General features: G+C 46.2%; 1 gene segment (V, D, J or C); it reads right to left on the bottom strand.

The window, feature by feature from the left end:
* The window catches only part of LOC148149232 (Ig kappa chain V region Mem5-like), a 405,056-nt gene that overhangs the window by 58,281 nt on the left and 332,230 nt on the right, over positions 1-14,545 (bottom strand).

Below are 14,545 nucleotides of genomic sequence, written 5' to 3'. Positions count from 1 at the left end.
AATGTGTTGATAAATTCCGAAGAGATTTTCTGAATCCAAGGTCAGAGCAGTCGTGGTTGCCTGCCCAGCCAATGCTGGCTCCTCACAGTCATATTTCAATGGTTAATTAACTCAAAACTAGGTGCAGCAATATTACCTTCCAGGGAGGGGAGCTGTCTGAGTGAGGGAGGTTGAATTCTTGCAGCCCCAAGAGAGGTTGCAGTGGATTAATGACAGGTATGACCACCATGAAGGTGCCACTTTCTCTCCCCCTGCCTCAGCTGTGATGACCCTCAAGTTAAAAGTGCGATTGCTCTGGGATGATGGCCACGTTCCTGGGTGATGGAGGGAAGGTCAACTTCGCCCAAAGGCAGCACAGGCTGGATCGAAGGGGCCACAAGAGTAAGCATGGGGAGATTGAGGGTGACAGAAGGAGGGGGATGGTTAGCAGGTTGTTATTCAGAGTCAGGTACCAGAGTATCAGTCCTTCTGACACTCCTCTTTTTTTCTCCTTTTTTTATTTTCTTTTTTTTTCTTTTTTTCTTACTTACATGTGGAGAGTTATATACACTGATCTAGCTCCTCAGAGCCAGCTCTCAGAATGATCAGAACCCCTGACACGTCTGTTTTTTTCACCCCCACACTACCGCCTAACTGCAGTAGTGCTTATTCTTCCCCAGCACCCATGTTGTGTGTGTGTGTGCAGGTGTGAGACACAGTGAGAGATGCAAGGTGCACGAATCTTTATTCAATTTCCACCACTAGGAAGAAAGGAAAACACCCGAGTGACCAGTGACAAGCAGTGCCCTTCACATCAAAGGGCAATGCTGTGTGATCAAACAGTGAAGGGGAGGGCAGGGATTAAGACACTCCTCTTTTTTTTCTTCTTTTTGTGGGTCAGCTGGTCCAGGGACAGTCCCCTTCCTCTCAGACCCCTTCAAGGAGGAGAGTCCTTGCACGTGCACTCACACACTCACACTGATCCATCTCTCAAAAGGAAAACACCCGAGTGGCCAGTGACAAGCAGTGCCCTTCACATCAAAGGGCAAATCTGTGTGATAATTCCCTGTTTACTTTTTTTTTGTTTTTCCCCCACACTACCACCAAACTGCGGTGTGCTAATTATTTTTTTCCCCAGCACCCATGGTGTGTGTATGCAAGTGTGAGACACAGTGAGAGACACAAGGTGTATGAATCTTTATTCGATTTCCACCACCAGGAAGATAGGAAAACACCCGGGTGGCCAGTGACAAGCAGTGCCCTTCACCTCAAAGGGCAATGCTGTGCGATCAAACAGTGAAGGGGAGGGTAGGGATTAAGACACTCCTCTTTTTATCTGTCAGCCAGGACTCCCTGACTGGACAAAGTTAACTGTCCCTGTCAGGGAACTCATATTTTATCAAAAAAGAATAAAACATTTATTGAACAAGGAGCTCAAGAGCTAAATGGCACTAGACAAAATGAATGGTTTGAACGATTTCATCATGGACACCGCAAATAAGATTTGGGGAAGACTGTTTTCACTCAGCGGGTGGTGGGAATCTGGAATGGACTGTCATAAAATCCCTACTGTGAGGATACAGGCCATTTGGCCCAACAAGTCCACACTGACCCTTGGAAGAGTAACCCACCCAAGACCCAATCCCCTATCCCATTACTCTACTTTTGCCCTGACTAATGAACCTAATCTACACATCCCTGATCCCTATGGGCAACTTAGCACAGCCAATTCACCTAACTCGCACCACTTTAGATTGTGGGACGAAACTAGAGCATCCAGAGGAAACCTGTGCAGACAATTGGAGAATGTGCAAACTCCACACAGACAGTTGCTTGAGGCTGGAATTGAACCCGGGACAAAACACTCGGGCCGGCCTTGACTTCGCTCCAGCCTCTGCCTCCACCTCTGGCCCCACCCACTCTGCAACCAAGACTCAGACTGCATTTCCCTGAGTCACCCTGAGTCCAACTGCCCAACTGCAGCCAGCCAGCACATTCGCTCTCCCTCCTCACACATCCACCCCCACAGTGCACCCTATCCCTCCACTTCTCCCTCTTCACCTCATCCCCATCTTCCCACTCCCCCACCTCACTCCACAACCCACCTCCGTCCCAATCTCCTTTCTCTCCCACACCCATTCCCCTGTGCTACACCACAACCAACCCTCACCCACCACATGCCATCACCCTTCCCCCCTCCCCTCCTTCAGCCAACTTGGTCCCCCTCAAAAACCTCACCCCTGAGCCTTGCCCCATATTTACTATACCCCCGACCTCGAACTCTCTGAGGCCAAAAGGTCCATCCTCAGGAAAGGGCTCACAGTCATTCCCGCCCAACCCCATCTCAACAAAATCCACACTCACCATGACACAGAGCTCTTGTTCCACCACCTCGACTTCCATGTCTTCTTCTTTAACAAAAACTCCCAAATTCCCTTTGAGGACCCCTTCTCCCACCTCCAACCTTCCTCCTCCATTTGGTCACCACCCACCCCCACCACCAGCTGTTTATACATTCGAGACCTCATCATTGTTGACTGTTGATGTGCCATCAGCCGCCTCAATTTCTCCCCTCACCCACTCCAACCACACCCCCTCCGATCGAGCACTCTACTCTCTCTGTGTCAACCCCTGGTTCACCAACAAACCCGCTGACAAATGTGGGGTGGTGTTAGTCTGGAGAACAGACCTAAATGTCACAGAGGCCAAACCCCAACTCTCAGACACCATGTCCTACTTCCCCCTTGCCCATAACCCCACCGTGACCCATCAGGCTAAAATCACTCGCACTGTCAATGCCCCAATTGCCTCCAGGGATCTCCCCTCCACTGTCTCTCATAGTCCCCCAGCCCTGCATTGCCCAGTTCTACCTGCTCCGCAAAATCCACAAGCCCAACTACCCGGCTGACCCATCGTCTCAGCATGCCCCTGCCCCACCGATCTCCTCTCATCCTACCTCAACTCTCCTCCTTGGTTCAGGCACTGCCCACCTACATCCGCTACACCAACCATGCCCTCCACCTCTTCAGTAACCTCCAGTTCCCCAGCCCTAAGTGCTTTATCTCTATTATGGATGTATGTTATATATGTTCATACCCCACAAGGATGGCCTCCAGGCCCAACACCTTTTTCTCTGCAACAAACCCATCCAGTCCCCCTCCACCAATACCCTCCTCCGCCTTGCCAAACTGGTCCAGGGGTGGTCATGGGCACCCGGTTGAGCTATGTCGACCAGTCCCTCTTCAGTGACTATACAGGCACTGTGTCCCAATTCTTCTGCCATTACATTAGTGACTACATCAGTGCAGCATCCTGCAGCCAGGCTGAACTGAAGCAGTTCATTGACTTTCCCCACAACTTCCACCCTGTCCTCAAATTCACCTTCATCCATCTCAGACACCTCCCTGCCCTTTCTTCACCTCTCTATTTCCAATTTTGACGATAATCCTCAAACAGGCATTTACTACAAACCCACAGACTCCCATTACTACCTGGACAACACCTCCTCCCAACCAGTATCCTGCAAGAACTCCATCCCATTCTCCCAATTCCTCTGCTTCCACTCTATCTACTCGGATGAGGAGACGTTTCGTTGATCACAAATGTCCACCTCTTATGAACAACATGCTTTTCCTCCTTCTGATCCTTCTGTCATCCACTGCACCACCTCCATTTCACGTTCCATTGCTCTAAACCCACCCCCCTCCAAACACAATAAAGTCAGAGTCCACATTGTCCTCAACTATTACCAATCCCTGTACCAATTAACGCATCATCCTTAAACACTTCCACCAACTCCAACTAGACCACACCACCAAGAACATCGTTGTCTCCCCACCCTTGGCTGCCTTCCTCAAGGACAGTTCCCTTTGACAATTCTTGGTTTGTGCCACTTGCCCTCCTACCCTCCCAAACCCCCAGGAACCTTCCCCTGCAACACCAAAAGATGAAAAGCCTGCTGGTTCACCAATCCCTCCCCTCCATCCAGGGCCCCAAACAGTCCTTCCAGGTGAGACAGAGGTTCACCTGCCTCTCCTCCAACCTCGTTCACTGCATCAGATGTCCCCGATGTGGTCTTCTCTACATTGGGAAGACCAACTATAAACTTAGGGAATGTTTCACCGAGCATCTCAGCCAGGCCTGCAGGGGCCAACCAGACCTCTCAGTCACTGCCCATTTCAATTCCTCTTCCCATTCCCTTTCCGGCATGACCATCATCAGCCTCCTCCACTGCCACAATGAACAAAACCACATATTGGAGGAACAATACCTCATCTCCGTCTGGCAGCCTAGAGCCCAGGTAACTTAACATTAAGTTCTCCAATTTCAAATAACCACACTTCTCTTCCCCCTACTCCCTTCCCAACTCCTCTCCCTCCCTTCCACTCCTCCCTGCCACCTAACAGATTTATTCCTCCCATTGACCAACCAAGTTGTACCATCTACCTGTCATCACCAATCCCCACTTCATCATCCTGTCCCTACTATCCCCTTTATCTGCAGCTTCCTCTACACCTAACCCCATTCCTGAAGAAGGGTTACACCCAAAACATCAACTTCTCCACCACCTGATGCTGCCTGACTTGCTGTGTTCTTCCAGCCTCCTGCCTGTCATTGAATGGAACCAGCAGGAAAGGGTTAGATCATCAAGTGTCAGGGCCATCAACAAATGGGAATGGGGCATGCTACAGACAGATGCATTGAGACAGTCAATCACAAAGAGAAGACCAAACTGGAAATGAAACACTAATACACAGTGGATGGAATTTAATGTCAGAAAGTGTGAGACCATGAACTTGGGTCGGAATAATCTAAAGGCTGACTATTATTTAAAGACTGAGAGATTCCAACAAAGTGCAGTACAGAGTGATCTAGGTAGTTTTGTGCATGAAACACAGAAAGTTAGTGCAGGAGCAGCAGGTAATCGAGAAGGCGAATGGAATTTTCACCTTTATTGCTGGGGGTTGGAATTTTAAAGTAGAGAAATCCTGTTAAAACTATTGAGGGTGTTAGTGAGCCTGCATTTGGAGTATTGTGTGCAATCTTGGTCCCTATATTTAAGAAAGGATGGACAGCAAGTGGAGGCTTTCTCCTGCTCCTATTTCCCATGTCCTTGTGTGCTTCAGTGTCCTTCCCTCACAGCAGAGCTGCCTCCAGTCTCTGGGTGGTGCTGCCAAATGATGTGCCTTGCCCAGGCTGTACCAGTTCCCACATCACAACAATGTCTGGACTTTGGAAGTATTTCATTTACTGTAAAACATTTCCAAACATCCTAAGTTCAAGAAACATATAGCATAAATATAATTCTCTCTGCTTTTATATTTTTATCTCCATGTCTTCCCAGCTGTCACCTGACAACATCACACACTTGTGCTAAATCTAGAATGAATCATGAATCTCTGGGAGAACTTAATCTTTGACAACACTGGGATTAATGACCACCTCCTCAGTAGGCTTTGAGGGTGAAGGTCAACAGCAGTCTCATTGGGATTTGATTTGTGTTATCTTGATCGTGATCCAGTCAGTCAGTGTTTTTGTCTGGGTCCAGATAGTACAGACCAAACTCAGACCCTGTGATCTGATTGAAGTGAAGCGTTAGCTGTGCAGGGCTTTCACACATGGCTCACACACATAGTTAAGCAGGGATTACACATTTCATGAGAGTAAATGGAATGAACAATCTGTTTGGGTGTGACATCCCCAACCTGTCCCCAAGAGAGTGGGGACAGGAACAGTAGTATTCTCAGACAGAAAGGATGGTAAAAATGATATCCCACAAAGAGAGCGGAGACAGGAAAAGCGACGCTCCCCAGAGACAGGCGAACAGTAGCTGTCTGCTCCCCACTTTCTTGTTGTGACATATGTCCTTGGGAAATGGATTTGGTTTATATTTTCTCAATTGTATTTAGGTTTGACCAGGTGATTCGGGAACAAGGATTCCAATTCCATATTTTGTGTAGCAGCAGATCTACTAAAGGTCATGCTTTCATTTGGAGTTTGCCCAGGGGATTCTGTCCAGGCTGATACAGCATGATCTACCAGGGCTGCTCCTATTGGGCTAAACCATCACACACCAGGGAATCTGACCGACACTTTCTCTTTGTGCTGGCAAAGGGAGAGATTTGTTTTTACTGCAATGGCGGCCAAAGAAATGAGTCAATGGATGTTGTTCCAGCTGAATATAATGTTCTGATGTTCATGTTGGGATTAACCTTGACAGTTCCCACTTGCCTTTACACCGACAGTGGAACAGGAAGTCACCACGCAGTGGTCTCCTGGCTCACACTGAGAAACCAAGTTGATGGTATAACTGCAGAGAGCAAGACAATGGCTTGGACTCATCGAACAACCAGAGGCTTCAGCCAACAACTGGGTCACAGGCAAATGGAGGGTTGTGTAAACTCTTAGTATCTCAGGGAACAAACACAACTACTGAGCTACAAAACCGAAAAGAATATTTTTATGACAAATTGGCATTCCAAAAATAAAATAAAAACACAATATACATAAAACCTGAGTACAATCTAATTTCAGAGAGTACAGCATTTTATTTGAAAGCTGGATGATAATGAGATAAGAATTCAAACAGCCACCCACTCCGTCAAATGGTGTTGAAGTTGCATTGTCCTCACCATAACACATTTGCAAGCTTCTTAATAACACGAAAGGGGAGAGAAATATTGCAAACTGTATCACCACGAGTCAGGATCCATTAAAAACAAGGACCATGATGTTAAATGCTCCCAGCCAGACGCAACACTGATGCATTCACATCATTGGAATGTTAAATGATGTTAAAAAGTCTGCCAACCACTTTCATGAAGACAGAGTATTTTAAATCTCAAGAGGCATTGATGATTTTTTTTCAGTACCATCGCAAGGAAGCAGCAGCTGACATATGAACTCCAACAAACTAATGATAACAGGCACTGAATACAGAGCAGGTTCCTGAGAGAAAAAAAACAAAGCAGAGATCTGTCCAGTGCTGGGAATATTTTAGACAAGACACCTTGTTGCCAGCAAGTTACTGCAACTTGAAAATTCCAGTACGATCAGAAAGAGAAAAAGGACACTATGCAAATTGTTGTACAGGCCCCTACACCTGGGCCTGAGGCAGGAGCCCAAGCTCCAACACACTGGCCTCACTTCACACCAACCTTCACACAGTGCGGGGTCATGAACTCCGGCCATCAATTCCTCTGGGATCGGGATGGAGTGAGGGAACAGGGGCAATTGTAGAAGAGTCAATAAGGAGTAAAGCAAGATTGAGAGGGTGTGTTGGAAAGGGGCTAGAGGAGAAAACATACTTTGTGTCACTCAGTACTGACATTGTCTATGTGTATCACAGAATGAACAAAACAGCACATTGTGAAGACAAACAAATGTCAGATCAAAGTACTTTTCTTATCACACGGGACATTTTCATTGTGGTCCTTCTGAAGCTGTGCTCTCTCTCTATGGGTGTCTACAGATTGAGTCGGTTAGCTCCAAGCAGGGCCCCAGTTTATGTTTTACTGATCAGGGACAATGAAGCAGCTGCCCTCTAGTGGCGAGAGAGCGCTTGCCCTGCTGCAGAGGATTATGGGTAAAGTCCCCTTCCATTCGCGCCCACACAAACCTGCAGCCACTTCAGCTGCTTTATTGAAAACCACAAGCTTTCAAGGCGCTGATCCTTCAACGGTGGAACTAGCCACATGGTCAAATGAATTAGGGGCAGATGAAGGAGATTCATCCTCTTGAGCTTGTTCCCCATGGCTGACTTGATTATTCCACATTCTTGCCTAACTCCGATAGATTCTTGATAAGCAATGGCTATCTACTTCTTCACTACAAACATTCAGAGATTTCATTTCTATGTTTGAAGAAGAGTTCCAAAGCCCTATGACCTTATGCAAGAAAAAAAACCCTGCTTTTCTCGGTCTTCAATGAGGGAACTTATTTTAGTTTTATATTCTCCTTGAAAAGGAAGCATTCTTTTCATATCCACGCTGTATTCTAGGCTCATGTTGATATGGCATCTGCTTTTAATCAGCTGCTCTCTCATCAGAACGCTACCTATCCCGCCATCTTCAGTGACTGATGCACAATTGCATCCATGTCCTACTGCCCCTCCACCTACCCATACTTGTACCCTTTAGTTTGTTTGTCTCTCCACGTTTTCCTTCCAAAATGATTCAATGACATCTCTTTCCATTAAATTGTATCTGCAAACATCTACTCATTCCATTAACTTGCCTACATGCTTTTTGAAGTTCGACACTATCTTCTTCATCAGCCGTAATACATCCAAGTTTCATACCATCAGCAAATTTTCAAATTATGCCTTGTGCATTCAGGTTAACATATATTTAACTATTTTAAATATTTTTTTTAAATAAACAATTTTATAATCTATTTTAAATCAAGCCTAAAATGTATTGCCTATCTCTAATTGCTCGGACTGAGTTCTGAGCCAGATCATGGGGCCGAGACTAATGAATCATGTCACTGTGGGACTGGAGTCACAGACCGGGTGATGACTGGATTCCCTTGTCCAAACTACATTCATGAGCATGACATTGAGTTTCATGGGTTTTTTTTGTTCAGATCCCAGCGCCTTCCTTCCCAGATATTACATGGCTCACCACCGCCCTCTCCAGGACAATTAGGGAAGGGCAACAAATAGCAGCCAAGTTTGTGCCCGCCCATCCCAGGAGAAATCCAAATAAATGAGATACATAGAACATAGAACATAGAAGAATACAGCGCAGTACAGGCCCTTTGGCCCTCGATGTTGCGCCGATCCAAGCCCACCTAACCTATACTAACCCACTATCCTCCATATACCTATCCAATGCCCGCTTAAATGCCCATAAAGAGGGAGAGTCCACCACTGCTACTGGCAGGGCATTCCATGAACTTACGACTCGCTGAGTGAAGAACCTACCCCTAACTTCAGTCCTATATCTAACCCCCCTTAATTTAAAGCTATGCCCCCTTGTAATACCCGACTCCATACGCAGGAAAAGGTTCACACTGTCAACCCTATCTAACCCCCTAATTATCTTGTACACCTCAATCAAGTCACCCCTAAACCTTCTTTTCTCTAATGAAAACAGCCCCAAGTGTCTCAGTCTTTCCTCATACGATCTTCCTTCCATACCAGGCAACATCCTGGTAAACCTCCTCTGCACCCGTTCCAGTGCCTCCACATCCTTCCTATAGTATGGCGACCAAAACTGCACACAATATTCCAGATGCGGCCGCACCAGAGTCTTATACAACTGCATCATGACCTCAGGACTCCGGAACTCAATTCCTCTACCAATAAAAGCCAGTACGCCATATGCCTTCCTCACCGCACTATTTACCTGGGTGGCAACTTTCAGAGATCTGTGTACATGGACACCAAGATCCCTCTGCTCATCCACACTACCAAGTATCCGACCATTAGCCCAGTACCCCATCTTTTTGTTATTCTTCCCAAAGTGAATCACCTCACACTTAGCTACATTGAATTCCATTTGCCACCTTTCTGCCCAGCTCTGCAGCTTCTCTATATCCTGCTGTAACCTGCCACATCCTTCCTCACTGTCAACAACTCCTCCGACTTTCGTATCATCCGCAAACTTGCTCACCCAACCTTCTAACCCCTCTTCCAGGTCATTTATAAAAATGACAAACAGCAATGGTCCCAAAACAGATCCTTGCGGAACACCGCTAGTGACGGCACTCCATGAAGAAACTTTGCCATCAACTACTACCCTCTGTCTTCTTCCATACACTTCAAATGATCAAACTGGTGAGGCTTGAATTCATCCCTCTGAAAAACTGGAGCCTAGGCTAGAAGCAGAGCCATGACATGCGTGAACCTGGTTTGTCAGATTGAAAGGTGGAGTGTCCTTCAGATTCTTACTGGGACCAGGCACAAAATTAATTACACTCAAAGACTGAACAAACGGCTATCAAACAGCAGAGAACAGTAATTTATCTAGGGGAACTCAACAGACATCAGTGGGTATAAGAGCATTAGGCAGGCAAGTGTCAGATATTGTTGAATACACCAGAAACACAGTCACACATTAAGAGAAGCTTTTGGCATAGAGCAGGGAAACGGGAATAATTGAAATCTCTGCTGAGAGCTGGAAGGGGTTTTCTCGGTTGTAACGCCTCTGAGAAGGATAAAGCTTGAAGGGCCGTTTATATGATAAACAACATTGCAGCGCGGTGAATTGCTGCCTTCCTGAACCTGCTGCAGCCATGTGCTGTAGGTAGATCCAGAATGCCCTGATTTTAACCCAGTGATAGTGAAGGAACAGGGATATATTTCTAAGTCAGGATGATGAATGGTTTGGGGAAAATCTTGCAGATGGAAGTGTTCCCATGTGTGTACTATGTTAAAAGGGGTTTAATAACCTGAAAAAGAGAAATAATAAAGGGAAAGTAATGCTAGAAAGCATTTGCCTGGATGTTAATGGATTAATTATTGCAGTGACGTTTTGGGCAGAGTTGGCTGTTCTTGTCCAGCAGCAACATTCTCCATGGTAACGCTTCATTGCATTCCAAAAGAACATGTTTAAACCTCAAAACTCTGACCTTACACAAAGGCAGTGCTAATTATTGACAGATTTTATGTCATTAAATCAGGATAGATTCAGGAATTTAGAGGTCAATTGGCTCCTCAATCTTGTTGATATCATCTGATGGTGGCTGGGAATTTCAGTTCACTACTTCTGTCCCGATATTCACAGAGAGAAATTTTAGCTGCAATTGGGGATATTGAAATGGGCTACTTGAGTGATTAAATGTGTCTGGAGTCATGTTTCCAACTGTATTAAATCTAGCTCAAAGCATAAACATCAAACCTGATGTTTCATTTGCAAAACTGAGAGAAGATGTGCAGGTTAGGTGGTTGGCTGTGCTAAATTACTCATTATGTGCTGATGTGTGCAAGACAGAATCTTTGACAAAATGTCAATTTTTTTCAGCAATGCTCAAATTCAGATCAGTTTGGAGAGAAATCAGGGCCATGAAAACATCTTTCCCTGCAGGGAGGGAGGGAGCGTGTGTGGAATCTCCCATGGGCAGGGCTCTCCTGGCTGCCACCACATCAGGAAGGCTGAAGCTTGATGATCGAGCTGAATGGACAGGGCTCATTCTCACAGTCCTCAGGGCCATGGAGCCTCTTGTGATGGGAGCATCTGCTTGGTATTGGGCAAACAATGATGTTGCAATGGGTTTGGAAATGGTGCAATTCGACCCTGGATGCTGCACAATGGCTGCACTGACTCTTCCTCTCTGCCTGGTCCCTTCAGGAGTGAACGTGGATGTAGAGAATGGACACCTTGATTATTGAAGAAGGCATGTGCAATGGATCATTGTTCTCCAGCTGACACTCACCAGCTTGGTGCTGGAAAAGGGTCCTTTATCCATTGAGCTGAGAGCGTTGCTCCTGACCCAGCAGATTGGTGTTGAGTGGAGTTTCAGGAGATAAAGAGAGGCTGAGAAGGGAGTGAATGAGCAAGTGAGTAAATCTGCTTCTCAAATCTCCCAGCAACATTGACAGCTCAGGGTTAAGACACAAAGGAGGAAGGATAAAGAGTTGAAGAAATCTTTCACACAGACAGTATGCATGAGTGGGTACAGAGAAAAAAAATGTAATTGTTTTGAACTTACAAAATCATAGGGTGAATTAGGCCATTCAATCCTTCAAGACTTCTCCACCAATCAATAGGACTATGGCTGATGTGATTTTGCTTCCAATGCCACATTCCCATCCATCACACCTCCCTGATGTGTCACCATTTTTTTCAACTCAGTCTCCAATCCAAACACCCTAAGTGGGAATTGTTGTAGTTTCATGCATTCACTACAGATGTATTTACACTGAATCACTTAACTTTAATAAAGAAATATAGATCCCGCCTACAAACAAATTACATCCATTCCTTAATGATACCAGTAATTGCCTTCAGCATCTGAATTAAAGTTTTTGTGCTTTCCATTTATTGGCCTTCCCGAATTGGGGTGTCCTGAAGCAGTACAAGACGACATGAGGATTTAGACAGGCTGGGAGGGTCAGATCAGTAACAAGTGGAATTCATTCCGATAAGCGTGAGTCAGTGGACTGAGCTCTCCCTGACCATGCGAGTGAGGTGAGGGCAGAGTGACAGCACTTGACATCAAGGCCTCTTTGATGGTGTGTGGCATCAAGGAGCCCGAGAAATGCAGCAGCTTTTCACCTGCTGTTCCAGGGAAGAGATCAACATCTGGATCCCTCCAAGCAACTCCTGGGAGTTCTGTCATCCCAAAGGGACAAGTCCTCCTCCTCAGTTCCCACAAACCGCAGCAAGTCAGCCACACACTGTCCAAACTGTTTGGGGGAGCTGAACTAAACTCTCACAGCCCTGTGCCATGCTCTGCTGGAAGATGGAGGGACTATTGGGAAACCCTTGGGCAAGAGAGCTCCATCAATATTCTTGGTCTTTAAACGTGAAGGTGAACTTGTTCTGGTCCTCAGCCCTCCCTGACCCGATACGGACCAGGGCACATTCGAAATGACCAATTGTGTAAAGACCTATTGCCAGTCTGTCTGCAATGATCCAATCTGTTCTGAACACTCCCTGAGTGAGCTCACTCCATTACACTGCCATTGAGTGCCCAGAGTGCCCACCCTTACACTCCAGGGTTTTGATAGCCCTCCCATTACAGAGTCCCACCGTGAACTCCTTCATTTCGTTCTCCACTGGAGGGGCTGATGCCAGTGGTTTTGATGGATGCATCTGTGTGTGAGATATAATGATATATACATATATATTTATATATATATATAACTCAATATGTTCCCTGTTCCCCATCCACATATGTATGGACACAAGCACTTCTCCATTCATCGTACACCATCAGATACAGGTATTCAGGATGGGTACTGCACCTTCAGAGCACCACCATGGTGGATGGTGGGTTATGGAGTGAAAGGTATCATCCCCACTCTGGGTTTTGACATTCCCCATCTACAATCTGAGTTCAGCTTACTCTCAGCATCATTCTTCAATCTTTCTGAAATCCTACATACGTTCCTTCTTTTCCCCATTTATTGGGGATGATTTTCTCAGGGCCCTGCGTTCTTGCTGAAAGTGCCCCATTTGACCCTAACTGTAGTATTGCCCTCCTGCTCCTGAGACCCCATTGCCCTCTCTATTCTCCCCCTCGTGTTCCGTGCCTTGAGGGTGGAGGTTAACACTTCACACACCCTTTCCCTGAGGCTTCAGCGCGGGCCATTTCCAAAGCACACACGAGACAGAGACTGAATCATCTTCATCTTTATTCCCTTTTCCAGATTGACATTGACAGGAAACAGACTGCAATTAACAGCCCAGACAGAGGAAGCTGCACAAATTCACATCTACAATGGAGCTTGAGGAAAACATTTGTGGAGATTTTCTGAATAACCTGAGAATCCCGTCCCTATAAACAATGACAAAACCTTAAATTGGAACTGGTGGCTGAGCAGGAAGGAGATCTGGTTTACTGAAGCAGAGACTTCTGAGGTTCACATTGTTTTTATACAGCTGACAGTTTTCAATATCTTTGAAAGGCTATGCTTACTATCGCAAGTCAACACTGTCCCCAACAAACAGTCTCCTGGACAGGGATAGAATAGGGTTAGATACAGAGTAAAGCTCTTTCTGTACTGTTCCCACCAAAGACACCCAGGACAGGGACAGGATAAGAAATAGAATAAAGCTGTCTCCACACTGTCCTTGTCAAACACTCCCAGGAAAAGGACAGCACTGGTTGGGAACAGAGTGAAGCTCTCTCTACAGTGTCACAGTAACCTGCCTTAACCCCTGAACCTCAGAGTCTCCCAGTCTCAAGAAGGAAGGGAGTTGAAATTCAGTGCTGACAATGACCTTTGTCCTGCCAGCTCAGCCCTGTTCTATTTAAAGTTGTGTCTCCTCTGTGGACTGTCTCAAACACTCGACACACATTCTGATCTCCTGATGCTCTAGCTGAGGGGAGAGGGGAGGGTCACGTGGATGAGGGCTCAGGAGAAGTGAGCGTTGGACTGGCAGAAGTATCAGTTTGAATATTTGTATCGAATACCTAACAAACCCGAAGTTTTTTAAATTCCTTTTTGATTGTGGACATTGAAGCCGCCCACCCAGAGTACATTCTGTGCCCTCACTACCCTCAGAGCTTCCGCCAAGTGCTGTTCAACATGAAGGAGAGACTGACTCATCAGCCGAGGGCGGACAGAACATGGTCAACAGCCAGAAGTTTCACAGAATCAGAGAATCATACAGTGTGGAAGAGGTCCCTCATCTGATCATGTCTGTCCCACCAAGGCAAAACTAAATCTACTCACCATTCACTTTCCAGAACTGGGCCCAAAGCATTGAATGTTCAGATATTTCAGGTGCCCATCCGGGTATTTTTTAAAAGGTATATTTGTTAAATATTGACCAGGACACCATGGGGATCTGCTCTGCTCTTCTAATAGTGTCATGGCATCTTCTACTGCCCCCTGAGAGGGCAAACATCAGAACATCCCATCTGAAAGATATTCCCTGAGCACTGAGCAGTG

Source organism: Chiloscyllium plagiosum, unplaced genomic scaffold (genome assembly GCF_037043375.1).
Source record: "Chiloscyllium plagiosum isolate Xiang-an unplaced genomic scaffold, Cpla_swu_hap1 HiC_scaffold_9, whole genome shotgun sequence".
NCBI lineage: Eukaryota > Metazoa > Chordata > Chondrichthyes > Orectolobiformes > Hemiscylliidae > Chiloscyllium > Chiloscyllium plagiosum.
This window is presented reverse-complemented; position numbering and strand designations above follow the sequence as displayed.